The 17295-nt window shown below is 44.4% G+C and overlaps 1 long non-coding RNA gene across 1 annotated transcript; it reads left to right on the forward strand.

The window, feature by feature from the left end:
* The first annotated feature begins 217 nt into the window (after nucleotides 1–217).
* On the forward strand, nucleotides 218–6495 carry LOC129041010 (uncharacterized). Its single transcript, XR_008503761.2, has 2 exons — nucleotides 218–340; nucleotides 2625–6495. It is a non-coding gene; the product is annotated as an uncharacterized LOC129041010 (long non-coding RNA).
* Nucleotides 6496–17295: the final 10800 nt, after the last annotated feature.

A 17295-nucleotide genomic window follows, 5' to 3' on the forward strand; every position in this document is an offset into this window, starting at 1 on the left:
TCTGCTCTGAGGAGATGGTGGCTCCTGTGGGGTCGGGGATTGGGGGTCTCCGTTCCTTTCATCCTCCCGCCTCGTGGGGGAGTCAAGTCTCCGCAGGCAGAGAGCCCGGATGCAGGCGCGGCTAGGCGGCCCTCTCTATGGTGAGCCCCTGGGTCCCTCCTCCGCAACACCCCGAGTGCCTCTATGGTTCTTCCTGTCCTTAGTCGGGAGGGGGCGCTGTGCTCAAGCGCGAGGTGACGCCGCGACAGGGCCGGAAGGAGTGCTGCGGCTGCCGAGGAGTAAGCGGCGCGGTAGCGAAGGCCGCCGAACCCGCCTGGCTAGTCGGCGAATAGAGTGGCGAGTGAGTGTCGGCTGCGGGGCGCGCTCGAGCTCCTGGGCGGGTCTCTGAGGCGAGGCGGCCTCTCTGTGGGGCGCCTCCGTTGAGCTTCGGGGGTGGGGGTGGGGGCGGGGGCGGGGGCGGGGGCGGGGGCGGGGGCGCGGGCCGAGGCCCGGGCGGGATCGGGCCGGGGAGCTGGGCTGGGCGTCTCCAAGCCCCGTGCGGTGGCGAGGCGGGAGCGACCCCCTCCCGCCACTTCGCGAAGTTTCGCGAGCCGGCCCCTCGGGCCGCTTCCCTCCCCCGGGCCCGAGGCCGCCGCGGAGGCGGCGTCCGTGCACCCGAGCGCGGCCTGGAGGAGCGGCGGGAGGTGGCCCGTGCCTGTGAACCGCAGCCCAGGCGGGCGGCGTTTTCCCTCCTCTCCCCTCACATCTGGAGCGCTTGTTGTTCCGCGAAAGTTGGCGACTGTCACCCGGCACTCGGCGAGGGCGCAGCAAGTGCGTCAAACCCTTCTGCGGGGCGCTGGGGGCTGGCCCGGCTCGGGTGCCCGGGCGCTGGGCAGGGAGCGAGGCCGCTGTCCCCGCGTCGAGGTGGCTCTGCTCCCGGTGGAACGGGACCAGGGATCCAAGACTCTGGGCCACTTGCAGCCAACGTGGAGCGTGCGCGGCGTGCGGGTTACAGAAATTTCTGACAAATCCGCCAGGGCTCTGTGAATCCCTAAGGGCCTGGGTAGCAGTTGTCCTAGGTACTTTGATCGTGCAAAGAGAACGTTCTTTTTTTTTTTTTTTTTTCTTTTCCTTGTTTTGAGACGGAATCCCGCTCTGTCGCCCAGGCTGGAGTACAGTGGCGCGATCCCGGCTCACTGCAAGCTCTGCCTCCCGGCTTCACGCCCTTCTCCTGCCTCAGCCTCCCGAGTAGCTGGGACTACAGGCGCCTGCCACCACGCCCGGCTAATTTTTTGTATTTTTTAGTAGAGACGGGGTTTCACCGTGTTAACCAGGGTGGTTTCAATCTCCTGACCTCGTGATCCGCCCGCCTCGGCCTCCCAAAGTGCTGGGATTACAGGCGTGAGCCACCGCGCCGGACCTGTGTGTTTTTGATAGAGATGGGGTTTCACCGTGTTGGCCAGGCTGGTCTCGAACTCCTCACCTTAGGTGATCCATCCGCCTCGGCCTTCCTAAGAGCTGGGATTACAGGTGTGAGCCACCGCGCCTGGCTGTATTTTTTAATTTAATATTTAAATATGTATTTAAAATTTGTGTATGAATTTACATAAATGGTATCATACTTTCATTTAACATTAGTTAATTTAACTGTGTTGTATCCTCATGAATTTTATTTATTCCTTTACTGATGTCCAATAAGGTCATTTCCAATTGCTTTTATTACATATTTGCTGTAATGACCATCCCTGTCCGTATATTCTATTATGCATATTTCTTGGAGAACACACAGAGGTTTCTTTAGCTGATATACCTGGAAGTGGAATTGCTAAGTTACAGGGAATGTACATTTGTAATTTAGGGCGTATCGCCAATTGCTATTCAGAATATCTTTTCCAAGTTACTCTCCAAACCAGCAACGTATAAGATTTCCCATGTCTTACATACTTGCCTTTTTTGCCACCCCAGTGGTTTGAAACAGAATTCTTTTTTTTTTTTTTTTTTTTTTTTTGAGACGGAGTCCCACTCTGTTGCCCAGGCTGGAGTGCAGTGCCGCGGTCTTGGCTCACTGCAACTTCAGCCTCCCGGGTTCAAGCGATTCTCTTGCGGCAGTGTCCAGAGTAGCTGGGATTACAGGCGCATGCCACCACGCCCGGCTAATTTTTCTATTTTTAGTAGAGCTGGGGTTTCACCGTGTTGGTCAGGCTGGTGTCGAACTCCTGATCTTGTGACCTGCCCGCCTCGGCCTCCCAAAGTGCTGGGATTATAGGCGTGAGCCACTGCGTCTGGCTGAAACATAATTCATTTTCTAATTTGCCTTTCCCTGATTATTAGTGAGGTTGAGCATCTTCTGTGTTTTCTTTTTTGTGAATTGCCTATTAATAACCTTAGCCCGTTTCTTTGTTAGCATATTTGTATCAAGATGTGAATTGTCTGTCAGTACTTTGTCTCTTTAATGCGTGTATTTTAAAAATATGTTTTAATGTCATACGTTTTGAGTTTGTGTGGGTTTTTTTTGACCCACCTCCTTGGATATGTCTTCTTAAGGAATGTTTTCAGCGTAAGCTTCAGATGTTCCCCTGACCAGATACATGGCAAGAGTTTTGATACTCCCTCATTCTTACTGTTCCTCTTTGCTTCCTTTTCAGCCCTTTTGAAACAGATGGTCACCATGTTTAGATATTAGCAGTCCCGTATGTGCATGTCTGCATTTGAAAATGGAAGAGGGAAACAACAATGAAGAGGTAATTCACTTGAACAACTTTCACTGCCATCGGGGACAAGGTGAGTTGTTTGCTCTCACTTCATCCCTTTCCCTGTGGCTTTTTCTTTCAGTGTCACAGCTATATCTTTTGAAATGAACCTATTTTGGACCATTTAGAATCCAGGGACATTTCATTTTTGACATAAAAAGACTAGTTAGACTAGAATTATGTCAGATAATGATATTGCTGGCATGAATGAAGTGTAAGACTCATTCATTACAACTAAATTAATAAGCTATTAATTTGCTGGCAAGACGCTGTTAATATGCAGTCATTGAATCTTAAGAGACAGTGTCAGCATCAGTTTTTGAAGGCGTGGTGATTATAAAGGAGTGCTCCACTAGGCCTTTATGATCTGAAATACTACAGGTGATGCTGAACCAGTCTTGTCCTCCCATGATGCTTAATTTCTTTTTTGCCAGAAGATTCTGGCTTAGCCTTGAGGGGAATTTTGGAACATGTATTTTTTTGTTCTACAGTTTTGTTTTTTCTTTCTTTTTTTGAGACGGAATTTCGCTCATTGCTCAGGCTGGAGTGCAATGGTGTAATCTCGGCTCACCGCACCCTGCACGTCCCGGGTTCAAGCGATTCTCCTGCCTCAGCCTCCCGAGTAGCTGGGTTATAGGCATGTGCCACTGTGCCCTGCTAATTTTGTATTTTTAGTAGAGATGGCGTTTCTCCATGTTGTTCAGGCTGGTCTTGATCTCCCGACCTGAGGTGATCCGCCTGCCTCGGCCTCCCAAAGTGCTGGCGTGAGCCACCTGCCTGGCCACATTTCTTAATTTTCATTATAAAAGGGATAAATATGGGCCAGACACATGGCTCACACCTTTAATCCTGGCATTTTGGGAGGCTGAGGCAAGAGGATTTGCCTGAATCCAGGAATTCAAGGCTGCAGTGAGCTGTGTTATGCTACTGCACTCAAGCCTGGGAGACAGAGTGAGACCTTGTCTCTATTTAAAAAAAATTTGTTATAAGTGATAAATATGCTGTTTTAAAAAATAAGTTCTCCTGAAGAATATAAAATGAAAAATATACTCTTTCCCCTCCTTCTGATCTGCAGAGGTGAAATAGTTGTAAAATTTTTTTTTTTTTTTTTTGAAGACGGAGTCTCGTTCTGTTGCCCAGGCTGGAGTGCAGTGGTGTGATCTTGGCTTACAGCAATCTCTGCCTCCCAGGTTCAAGCAATTCTCCTGCCTCAGTCTCCTGAGTAACTGGCATTACAGGCGTACTCCACCACGCCTGGCTAATTTTTGTATTTTTAGTAGAGACAGGGTTTCACCATGTTGGTCAGGCTGGTCTTGAATCCCTGACCTCGTGATCTGCTCGCCTTGGCCTCCCAGAGTGCTGGGATTACAGCCATGAGCCACCATGCCCAGCCTGGTGGTAAATTTAAACAAAATAGACAGTTCACTGAACACCTGTCCTCAAAGTTCCTATCTTATACTGTAGTTCTCAGTCAGGGGTGCAGGTGGGTTTCTTCCCTGCCAAGGCTGAGAAGGAAGGGCCCCTTTCCAGGTGCTTAGCCCAATGTGGATACTTTTTTCTAATTTGTACAATGACACTGTTGGAGCCAGTAGTGGCCTTGTCTGATCCCACTTCTGTACAGAGGCAACTACTGTCATCAGATTTTTTTTTTTATATTTATTTATTTATTTTTGAGACGGAGTCTCACTCTTGTCACCTAGGCTAGAGTGCAATGGTGTGATCTCAGCTCACTGCAGTCTCTGCCTCCCAGGTTCAAGTGATTCTCCTGCCTCAGTCTCCCAGGTAGCTGGGATTACAGGCATGCACCATCATGTCTGGCTAATTTTTGTATTTTTAGTAGAGACAGAGTTTCCCATGTTGGCCAGGCTGGTCTTGAACTCCTGACCTCAAGTGATACACCTACCTCGGCCTCCCAAAGTGCTGGGATTACAGATGTGAGCCACTGCACCTGGCCTTCCCTTAATCTTTATCAATTTTACTTAACATGCTTCTCAGTAAGCTACCACCATGCCCAGCTAATTTTTGTATTTTTAGTAGAGATGGGATTTCACCATGTTGGCCAGGCTGGTCTCGAACTCCTGACCTCAAGTTATCCCCCTGCCTCAGCCTCCCAAAGTGCTGGGAGATGTGAGCCACTGTGCCCAGCAAACCTTTTATTTTATTTATTTATTTATTTATTTTTTTTTTTGAGAGAGTTTTGCCCTTGTCGCCCGAGCTGGAGTGCAATGGCATGATCTCAGCTCACTGCAACCTTCGCCTCCCAGGTTCAGGTGATTCTCCTGCCTCAGCCTCCCGAATAGCTGGGATTACAGGCATGTGTTACCTCACCTGGCTTCGATTACCCAAACTCTTAAAGCATTTTTTTATTTTTCAACGAGAGACTCTACCTGGGTATTTAATCTTCGGTACAGTGAGGAAAGAAAGCCATTTGGTTATTTACATGCCAGTTACTCACTCTTCTCAAGCCTTTCCACATATTCTTTATTGTGTATAGTTTTTAAACTTGGTTATTGTAGAATATAGTATACATAAAGAAAAATGAACAAAATAAAGATGCACAGCTCAATAATTTATCACAAACCAAACATTTATGGAACCACAACCCAGAAATCTTCAAGAAATAGAACGCTGCCATCCTCTTTAAACACTACATAAAGATTTTGTATAGTCTGTAGTTTTTGAGTCTGATTTCTTTTCACTCAGCATTATGTTAGGTTTATTCATGTGGGGTAGAACCACAGTTTATATATTTTTCATTGTTAAGTGGTATTCCATTTATACCACTTAGCAATGAAATTTTCCATGTACTTTTGGTAGGCATTTGAGTTCTGACTGTCACAAATAATGTAGCTGTGAACATTCTCCTGCTTGTCTCCTGAACTCTACTTGCGCCACACCCTGGCATCCACCTTCCTGTTGGCTGTGTTTGTGTCTTCCAGCAGAATTGTTTGTTGGAGACTTTTTTCCCCTCCTAAGCTTTTAACATACTTTGTTTTTGGGTTTCTAAGTGGCATGATAATAACTACATTTTTTTTTAATTACTAAGCTTTATTTTTTAGAGCAGTTTTAGGTTTACAGGAAAATTGAGCAGCAATGACTACATTTTTACAATGAAAACTTTCTTGTAGGCTTCTACTCATCTAAAAAGAAATTCATATGTGTGAATTGCTTTAACAACTCTTCGACAATACTGAGTTATGATGTTATTTTTCTAGTTAACTAGGGTAGGCATGAAGTAGCATAAGTGACATTTCTTTGCTAATTGGCTGTGTTTTTCATATATTTGTTTAGTAATTGTATTTCCCTTGTATGTAAATTGTTTACTTCTGTCTTCTCTTTGAATTCCTGTTTTTTTTTTTTTTTTGGTTAATGTTTTCCTGGTTATGAAATGTAATACAGGTTTGTTCATTACAGAAAATGTAAATGATAGAGAAAAGTATAAACTTAGCTCATTTATAGAACAATGGTTTGAATACCAGATACCATGTTTTAGTATTTTTTAACAATTTAACCTCATAGAAATTGAGTATACTTCAATGTTTTTGTCTCCTGCTGCAAATGAATGTCATGTTTAAATATATCTTCAAGATTGTCTATAAAAATCACTAAATTGTAATCAAATTGACACCTTAACAGTTCTGTTCTGCTTCCTGAGTCTCACACGTGTACTTATTTTTAGGGACTTGCTGACCCTCTGTGCTTTTTGTGTCACTCAGAAACAAACATTGATCCTTAAACACATTAAAATTCTCGTGAAATCCAAGAAGCAAGGGAATGTACAGTTATTGTGTTGCATCTTTTCAAGCCAATCTTGTTTTCCTGACACTGCTTTCCTTTCCATTAGTCTCTGGGCTCCTAGGACAATGTTAATTCCACAACTAGACTAAAATGTTAATGGAAACTGGAAATAAGGCCCAAAGCTGAGTTGAGCAGGCTGGGATTTTGTTGTAGCTCAGTCTCAGTTGCTTTATGTGTGTCTTTAAATGGCCTTCAGATGGAACCGTCTGGCCATTTTAAGCAGGAAGGGCCTATTCATTAGAGAACCGCATGGCAGGTAATCTACTCTGGCTGGTTAACTTAGACCTTTCACTCACACGTGGTCAACTTCAGTTGGATGAAGGCAGCAGCAACTATCTAAGGGTTGAAAGGTTGGAGTACGGCTGGGCACGGTGGCTCACGCCAGTAATCCCCGCACTTTGGGAGGCCGAGACGGGCGATGACAAGGTCAGGAGATCAAGACCATCCTGGTTGACACGGTGAAACCCCGTCTCTACTAAAAATACTAAAAAATTAGCCAGGCGTGGTGGCGGGTACCTGTAGTGCCAGCTACTCAGGAGGCTGAGGCGGGAGAATGGCATGAACCCAGGAAGTGGAGCTTGTAGCTTGCAGGAGGCGGAGCTTGCACCACTGCACTCCAGCCTGGGCAACAGAGCGAGACTCAGTCTCAAAAAAAAAAAAATTGGAGTACTAGCCTGGCTTACTTTGCAGGAGTGACTTCTCTAGAACCGCTAGCATGTCAGATCAGCTCAAGCATGAGGTCATATGAAGAGGTGGGCAGATTGAAGTCCGACAGGCTTCCCCCACTGCTTTTGCTCCAGGGTGCAGATATTAGAACAGAGGCTACCACTTGTTTCTGTAGAAGAAAAACTTTGTCCTTCATTTTCTGTGCCTCCAAATGTCACTTAACCTCCAGAAGAGTTCTGTTGGTAAGCATAATGAAGGGATTAAACTAGAAATGAATTTTGACAGTTTATAGTGAGAGCTTCTGATTTCTGCCATGTGGAACTTCATATCTGTAGCATTTCAGTATTTGAAGTTCTTAATATTGCTGAAAATAAAAAATGAATTGGGGAGAGATGAACCTCTCAAACTTGTTTGTTTTTTCAAGAAATCATATCTACTGTTCCACCTGTATTTCATGTAGAGGTGTACTTATGTATCATGTACTTGAGAAAACATGTAAAAACAGACCATTTTAAAGCTAGTCCGTGTCTGGTTTGTCGCCACGTCAAATATGCACATGTAATGAGTTGTCTGGAACTCAGGCCTTTCCCTACAGACGGGATTTTTGCTGGTGGCTAAGTCTCAGGTCAGCCTTCAAAGGTTTGCATAACCTCAGTGCACACCAGTGAGTTCTAGGACAGAGAATTACCACTGATGACAATGGTTTTAAAGGAAAATGTACTCTGAATTCTTGTCGCCCTCTGTAATAGGAGGAGTTTCCTGCTTTTTTTCCTCTCTTTGGGCCTCTGGTGTTGTGTTCCCTGGACTGGGCAGGCTGTGGTGGTAGGGAAGGGTGGAGCTTAGAGATGAAAAGTATATGGGACTCCTGGAAGTAACAGCAAAGGGAAATGCATTGAGATGTCAGGATGAGGGAGAAAGCTTTGACATGGGTCCCCGGTGGGGGTTGCAGAATAAACGAACCTCTCCAAACCAGTCCCCAAACACTGGCACCTGGATGAGAAAAGGAGCCAGAGCTGGGCACTTTTTCTCTGCCCTCTTTCTGCCAGTCCCTGTTCTACTATTACAGGCCTTACTACTGACATCTGGCAAAAGAGAACCAGTAGAAAGGGAAGTGTGTGAGAACTGCAGGTATAGCACCTAGGAGGTCATCTTAGGAATCTACTGGAGCAAGAGAAAGAACAGAGAAAAGGGGAAGTCCCCATTACCCTCCGAGCAAAGAAGCTTCCTTGCTACTGAATGTGGCTGGAGCTGTACCCCACCCACTCTTTTCACTACTGTGCAGTCGTTCCAAGGTGGTTTTCTGATTTGACTGTGAAGAGCCTGGATAGTTAACGTCTGTTGGGTCTGGGTGGTGATACATCAGTGTGTGTTATCTCACTCTATGTATCCTTACTTTGGAAGTATTTCATGCTGGTAATAGACAAAGCTAATGGGTTTGGTGTGAAGAGAGTCTGTTCATAGGAAAACATGATCTTTTCATCAGTCTGGCTTAGCAGCTAGCTAAATAAACCAAGTGTAACTCTATGGCTCATAGAGCTTTATATTACCACAGAGATTTATGTTACCAGAGAGGTATAAAAAGTATTAATGAATTAACAGAAGGTCTTTTATATTTCATTTATTTATTACATCTCTTAGCAGACTGTTTTTTATTGTAAATGTGAATACAGTTTTCCACTTCTTACTTGTTCATAGTTTTCTTGACAAAGAGTTGCTACTTTTCTTACAAATTTTCCAATTTTGTAGTTTAAACAATAATAGTTTCAGTGACTTCATTACATTAACACCCAACTGATACATAAACTTTGGAGGAGTTTCCCTTAATCAGTATGTTCATTGCTTTTTAAATTTTTTATCTTTCACAAAGATAGGAATTCAGTGCAGTTGTTTGTTTATTTGTTTAGTTTTTCTGGGCTACAAACATCTTAATTTCTTGATAGGCCAGTTGTAATGTGTGACTAAGGACTATATTCTTCACACATTGCATTTGGAGCAATGGGCAGGTGTGGGATTTGGAAGCAGTATGAAAGTAACATCATTTGTTTTTGCAGACTTTGTAATTTTCTTCTGGAAAACCCAGATTATCCAAAGAGAGAAGATAGAATCATTATAAATCCCAGTAGCAGTCTGCTGCCAGCCAAGATGAGACAAAGGCAAGTGTCATGTTCTTGTTTTGCAGTCGCTGCCTGGAAATGCTCTCTTTTGTTGTTGTTATTGTTATCTCTATGGGAATAAAGTGCTTTGTTGGGACAAGTTTTTAAAGAGTAGCCGAGGGACATAGGATTTCAGAATATATCTATACTTCAGTGCAATCTCCCAGTCTGAGCCACTTTGAATTCTGTCTTTAACTTCTATCTTTCCTTGTAATTCTTATCTCCTTTTCCCACAAAGAATTAAATGAATCCTCCATATCTTTAATCCTACAAAGCAGATTCCTAAAGCAAAACAAGAATTGGCCAAAACTCTTAACATTTTATTATGAAAATTTTCAAACCTACAGAAAAATGGAAATATTTTATGTTGATCACCTATATACCTACCACTGGTGCTACTAAAAAGTTAACAGTTTACTGTATCCTCTTTATCATACATGTGTCCTCTGTCTGTCCATCAGCACATTTTTGTTATGTTTCATTTCATGATAATGCATTTCAAAGTAAATTGCAAAAACATCAGTACACTTCCCTGTAAGTACTTTAGCCTGCAGATCATTACCCAGAGTGGAATATCTTTTTTCTTTTGACATGAGATTTGTATACAGTGTATACTATACGTCTGTTTAACCAGATCTCATATCAAGGTGTAAACAGTTTGGTTTTTAAAAACTATAATCATTGTCATTATTTGTGATCCAAACTGGCATTTAGTGTGTTATATGGTAAAGTATGGTTGAGAACTAACTTTATTAAGATCTGTTGCTTGATCTTCCAACTCCCCATAGATTCTTTGATTATCTGTCTTATGTATTCTATAATAGAAAAAAAATAGTGGTTTGTAAATATGGTATGGAAAGAAGATGGCTGTAAGATTGGTTTAAATCCCGAACTATACTTCTTTACTAGTTATAACTAGTAAAAGTAGTCTGTCGGCTCCAGACAGGTTTGTTTAACCTCTCTGAGCCACCATTTTCTCATCTCTCTTATAGGGTTGGTAACTTCCTTATAGAGTAATTAGAACAAATGTTATTCTTTTCTACACATGTAATTCTTAAAATGATTTCCCCTACATGGGAAATGTACTGCCTGGCCTCTGATTTTATGCTTCTCTCTCGTTTCAGTTGCCTAAAATAGACTTTTTTGACTATTCTAAATTGACTCCTCTTGACCAGCGCTGCTTCATCCAAGCTGCTGACCTCCTCATGGCTGACTTCAAAGTGCTCAGTAGTCAGGACATAAGTGGGCCCTGCACGAGCTCAAAGGATACTATGCAGTCACCTGAAAGGTACTCTACTTGGTCTTCCTGTTGGGGTCACACCTCTTGACTACATCTTCCTATGATAACAGAATGAACAGTTCAGCTTGTGGAAATTGGGATGGTTTGTGATTGCTAAGGAATTTATTAGGGTGAAGATAAATAGATGGGTATTTGCTGATCGTGAAGGGCTAAATGAAAAGAAATGATAGATGAGAAGTAGAGAAGTTCTGCTTTGACCGTAAAAACACGGAGGGTAATACATTCTACTGTGGAATGCAGGAGTATGAAAGATGCGTTCTAATCCTGCTCCTTCCTGATTTGCTTTCCGACTTGGGACAGGTCACACGACCATCCATCCCCCAGGTGGCTCAGTTATCAGTGATAGGACGTAAGGTCTGTAAAGAGTCTGGGAACACAGCAGCGCCCCCTCAGAAGAGAATGGGCAGCTACTGACAGCTCCCAGCGTTCTCCCCCCAGGATCCTAAAATAGATAGCACTTAAAGGCCTTGGTTAAGGGTGAGAAGGGTTCTGGTTTGTGGTCGGTAATACAGACGTCTTCCTTGAAGGACAGCACACGGTGCCTGCTTTGTAGCTGTGGCCAGAACAGGAGCGCATGCACCAGCAGAGACCTTGACTTAATCCTCTTGGTCACTCTTACTGCCATTAAATTTTATTCTACTGAAATTCTTCTGATTCTCAGCAAACACAGTGATGTTTCTTTTGTCCAAAGGACAAATGTGGAGTTATTGTAGTGGTTAAAATACTCATTGGGTCTTAACTGTAGGAAGGGAAGAACCAAGCCAAGGACTGTGGCTCATGCTGAGGTCTGGGCCAAGACCCTTCCACCTTTTTTTTTTTTTTTTTTTTTTTTTGAGATGGAGTCTTGCTCTGTTGCCCAGGCTGGAGTGCAATGGCGTGATCTCAGCTCACTGCAGCCTCTGCCTCCCCAGTTCAAGCGATTCTCCTGCCTCAGCCTCCTGAGTAGCTGGGACTACAGATGCTCACCACCACGCCTGGCTGATTTTCGTATTTTTAGTAAAGATGGGGTTTCACCACGTTGGCCAGGCTGGTCGGCAACTCCTGACCTCAGATGATCTGCCTGCCTCAGCCTCCCAAAGTGCTGGGATAACCTCATGAGCCACTGCGCCCGGCCAAAAAAAGACTGAAAGAAAAATAGAGGGGCTTTGAAAGGGTAAAACAAGAGGCAACCTAAGGTAGACCAAGGGTCTCCAGAAGGGCCTCCCTGTGCAAGGGACATTTAATCACAGACCCAAGTAGGAGTTTGGTGAAAGGGGTCGTGGGAGATGTTAGTGTCATTTATTGGGATGAGAACTAGTATAAAAACCTGCTTTGGAGAGAAATAATCACGAATTCAGTCTGGGAAACGTTGGTTGCCAATATGCTGAGAAGGGCCTGTGAGACATCTGAGTAAAAATAATTCATTGGGAGGTTGAATGGACTAGAAAGTTTGGAAAATACAGACTGTAGATAGGATTTTTTTATCTCCTTGGGTTTTATGGTGATAGGACTTTGAGAGTCATCAGCATATGGAAAATCTCACCAGCCAGGATGAGGTACCCAGAGATACCAGGTGAGAAGAGAGGACTCCTGACATGCAAAGACCAAGCGGAGGAAGCGGGCAGACAGGAAGGAGGAAGTTGAGAGACTGGAGCAGTCTGTATTATTAATCTCATCATCATGGTTCTTCTTGTTTAGAAACAGGGTCTCTCTCTGTCACCCAGGCTGGAGTACAGTGGCCCCATCATGGCTTATTGCAACCTTGGCCTTCTGGGCTCAAGCCATCCTCCTGCCTCAGCTTCCCATGTAGCTCGGACCACAGGTGTGCGCCACCACACCTGGATGATCTTTTTATTTTTTGTAGAAATGGGGTCTTGCTAGATTGTGCAGGCTGGTCTTGAACTCCTGGCCTCAGGCTATCCTCCCACTTCAACCTCCTAAAGCACTGGGTTGCCACCATGCCCAGCCTATGTTATTAAATGCTGCTAAGAGTTTGTGCAAGATGAGGACTAAAATGTAGATGGTAGGCTTGTAGACCTTGGCTACTCAGTAATAAGCATAGATTAGTAAGTGCAAAGGCAGGGTAGATGCCAAATTAGAGACAGCTGGAAAGCTTGTGGTCATAAGGGTGAGGTGGTGAAACAGCAGATAAACAGGTCCTTTGGTAAGTTTCTCTACAAAGAGGGTAAGAAGAAAGAGGTGCAGGCATTGAAAGAGAGATGAGATCCCTTTCTCAACACCGCCACACTGGGGATTAAGTTTCAGCAGGAGTTTCAGACAAACACTGCATCATAGCCACCCCCTTTCTCATTGCCACCCAGACTGGGACCCCAGCCTGCCCTGCACCCTAACAGCGTAGCCACAGGACATGAGCCCCAAGGCCTCCTATCCCCTACCACAGTCAGGAGTCCCACCCGGTCTCCCTGAAAGGCTCCCACTCTTCCTTCTTCTCTTCCAGGCAGAATGGCCCTACCTCACACACCGTTCCTTCCTGTTCATATCAGGTACCCCTTCTCCGTCCTGTTTTTAGGATGGCAAAGACTTGAGCACTTTTGGTTTTTTTTTTAGACAGAGTCACGCTCCGTCACCTAGGCTGGAGTGCAGTGGCGCGATCTCAGCTCACTGCAACCTCCGGTTTCCAGGTTCACCGATTTCTCCTGCCTCAGCCTCCCAAGTAGCTGGGATTACAGGCGCATGCCACCACGTCCAGCTAATTTTTTGTATTTTTAGTAGAGACGGGGTTTTGCCATGTTGTCCAGGCTGGTCTCGAACTCCTGACCTCAGGTGGTCCACCTGCCTCGGCCTCCCAAAGTGCTGGGATTACAGGCATGAGCCGCCGCCCCCGCCCTGACTTGAACACATTTAAATCCTGATAAGGAAAATCTAACAGGGAGAAGCTGAAGGTAGGAAAGAAAAGGGATCCTCACCAGTGGAAGGATTTTGAACTCCAGCATCCTGTCGAAGGGTGGGGTGGATATAGGTGCACGCAGAGAAGAGCGTGGGGGAAGCAGGTTAGGGGAGAGTAAAGAGGAGCATTGACCAGACAAACAACATGGAAGATTTGCCTACAGAATGGGACTCACCAGCCCATTGTCATGTAATTTAACCTGTATTTATTCAAGGACAGCTTGGACAGTTTTGTTTTGTTTGAGACAGGATGTGTTACCCAGGATGGAGTGCAGTGGCGCAATCATGGCTCACTGCAACCCTGCCTCTCAGGCTCAAGTGATTGTCCTATCTTAGCCTCCGAGTACCTGGGACCACAGCTGTGGACCACAACGCCCAGCTATTTTTTTGTATTTTTAGTAGAGGTGGGATGTCCCCATGTTGCCCAGGCAAGCCTTGAACACCTAAGCTCAAGCGATCCACCCCCCTCAGCCTCCTACAGTGCTAGGATTACAGGTGTGAGCCGCTGCACCCAGCCAGCAGTTTTTCTTTTCCTTAGCTACTCTTTATCAGTAAGTGTTTTGCTTCCACCACTATACCAGTTTATGAAAGTCAGAGAAAATGAAAATAAAGAAATGCTGCCTATTTATTTTACCACTGCCTATTCCTTTTTTTTTTTTTTTTTTTTGAGACATAGTCTCACTCTTGCCCAGGCTGGAGTGCAGTGGTGCAATCTTGGCTCACTGCAACCTCCGCCTCCCAGGTTCAAGCCATTCTCCTGCCTCAGCCTCCTGAGTAGCTGGGATTACAGGCGTGCACCACCATGCCTGGCTAATTTTTGTATTTTTAGTATAGGCAGGGTTTCACCATGTTGGCCAGGCTGGTCTCGAACTCCTGATCTCAAAGGATCCATCCGCCTTGGCCTCCCAAAGTGTTGGGATTACAGGCTTGAGCCACCGCACCCAGCTGCCACTACCAATTGTTAGCCATGCTGGGAAGAAAGCTGAAACTGTGTTAAAATGGCGTTTGGGGGTTGCCTGTCTCGTGTATTCTTATTTTCCATTTACAGAAGTAACCTTTCCCTTTCTCAATTTTTAGGCCTTTTCTGATGCCATTAAAAAATGGCAGGAGCTATCACCAGAAACCAGTGGAAAAAGGAAGAAGAGAAAAGAAATGAATCAGTATTCTTAAATTGATTTCAAGTTTGAACAAGGTAATGCAAACTGTGTTGCTGGCAGTGTGTAGCTGCAACACTGTACCTTTTCTTCTTCACAGTCAGTGAAGGAAGCCGTGCTACAGGTGTCTGCTGAGCATCTGGCCAGACCAGTCCAAGGAGTGACTGACAAGAAGTATTTTCTCAGCACAGAAAAATTTTTAGAAAGTGGCTGCACTTGTTGGCTTCCTTCTTCCTACTTAAGATAAACCATGATAGGAAAATTTTGTGTGGTGTTAGAAAATTCATGTGTGAGAAGGTATTTGAGTGTGCTGTTAAGCTTGGGGGAAAAAACTGGTCTTGAAGATTTGATGAGAATTGGCTGTGTTATTAGGTAAAAACTACCCACACTTGTGAATAAGAGCTCACTGCAGAGGGTCACTTATGCAACTGAGAGAATGGCTAATAGCCACGTTTCTCCAAAATTCTGTCATTCTTATTGATGAAATAACTGCTGAAAACCCTTTTAAAGAGGTTACTTCAGGTCTGATCCCCAAAAATGTAAACTTGAGTTTTATAACAACTCAGATTTTGTCTGAGTTGCTTCCACCCAGTAAAGGAGTTTACTACAACTTTTCTAGAGGTCATCCTTTCTGTTACATGTGTACTTAATTACCACACTTGATTTCAGGTATGACTAAGTGGAAACTCAGGTAACTATAAAGCTGGAAAGTATTTGTATTTACTATGAACTTTTCAGGATCTAAAGGAAAATCCCTTAGGCTCTGACTCCTGAGATTCCTAAGCCAGTCTGTGGAGCAGTGCTCTGCTGACATGACATTCGCCCTGGCCTGTGGCAGAATGTAGAACTAGGGACAATGTGCAGGTGGTTTTTCATTCAGCCAAATTTACCCAGAGTTCAGAACAGGCATCCTTGTACATAGCCATACAGCGTTTGTTTCTGACTTCAGTGGTGGAGAAAGTGCTACTTTGCAAGATAGTTGACTCCCTTGTTGGTCAGCTCTGTGTTTTAGACAGTTCTTCCTTTATATTTGTCAGCATGTACTTCCTGAAATGTCCTGCCATGGTTGTAGTTCTTGCCTGTGGAGAGAGATTCTGGCTGTTGCCCCTTCGTCAACCTGACTGCCCTTCTCCTCTTCCCTGTGTGCCCTTCTCTAGCTTGTCAGGGTCTTTTTGAAAGTTGGGGTATAGAAGACTGCACATCATACTCCACATGAGGTCTGCTCACATTCAGCCTTGCTCTTTTCGCCCACATTGCTGTCAGGTCATAAACGTCTCTCAGTTTTGCTGCATCTCACATTTTGCCGTTAACTTCATTTTATTTGATTCAGTCCCTTGTTTTAGGTATAGCACTTTAATTTAGATGCTGATTCTTTAATTTTACTTATCAGATAATCTTTAAGGACCCTGGAAGTATAAGATAGAAAATACACTTGATTTACGTTAGTAGTTTAATGTTTATGACTCACATTTAGCCTTTTTTAACAGCTTTTTATAAGGACACAGGCTAAGAATCCCTCATGTGTTCCAGGCATCCCATTTTTCTCCTTTTCAGTTTGTTTTCCATCTAAGCACTGCTCTTTGAGCTATAATTGCTTGACTCAAACAGTGAGACGGGGTTCTCCCTCCTCTGTCCTTTTTATGGTCATGCAGGAAAATACATTAGAGGGAAGTTTGTAGACTTAATTGCATTTATTTTTAAAAATAAAGGACTGAGGCTGGGCATGGTGGCTCACGCCTGTAATCCCAGCACTTTGGGAGGCCGAGGTGGGCAGATCACGAGGTCAGGAGATTGATACCATCCTGGCTAACACTGTGAAACCCCGTCTCTACTAAAAATACAAAAAATTAGCCGGGCGTGGTGGCGGGCGCCTGTAGTCCAGCTACTCGGGAGGCTTAGGCAAGAGAATGGCGTGAACCCAGGAGGCGGTGCTTGCAGTGAGCCGAGATCGCGCCACTGTACTCCAGCCTGGGCAACAGAGCGAGGCTCCGTTTCAAAAAAAGTAAATAAATAGAAAGAAAGGACTGAAAATAAATCTTACTACTTTAACATGATAAACTACAAAAAGAACTGAGTAAAGATGAAAGAAATAATAGAGGGTGAAAATTTTTTTTAATTTGTAGCATTGATAATTATAGTAATTAACATTTATTGAGCACTTAATATGTACCAGTCACTTTTCTAAGTGCTTTAATGGATTATTTCATTTATGTTTCAGATAGCCTTATGAGATATATGTGTCATTGTTATCATTTTATAGAAAAAACTGAAGCACAGAGAGGTTAAGTAACTTGGCAGATGTTACACAGCTAGCGAGTAGCCGAGCTGGGAATCTGGCTTCAAAGCTTACTCTCTAACCATGTGCTTTTCTGTTCCCATAATACCAAAAACTGGTTTTGTTTTTTTGTATTTTTTTTTTTCAAATTTTGAGACGGAGTCCGCTTCCCAAGCTCAAGCGATTCTCCTGCCTCAGCCTCTCAAGTAGCTGGGATTAATTACAGGTGTGTGCCATCACGCCTGGGGGGGTTTCACCATGTTCCACAGGTTGGTCTCGAACTCCTGACCTCAGATGATGCGCCCTCCTCGGCCTCCTAAAGTGCTGGGATTAC

Source organism: Pongo pygmaeus, chromosome 6 (assembly GCF_028885625.2).
Source record: "Pongo pygmaeus isolate AG05252 chromosome 6, NHGRI_mPonPyg2-v2.0_pri, whole genome shotgun sequence".
In the NCBI taxonomy this organism is placed as follows: domain Eukaryota; kingdom Metazoa; phylum Chordata; class Mammalia; order Primates; family Hominidae; genus Pongo; species Pongo pygmaeus.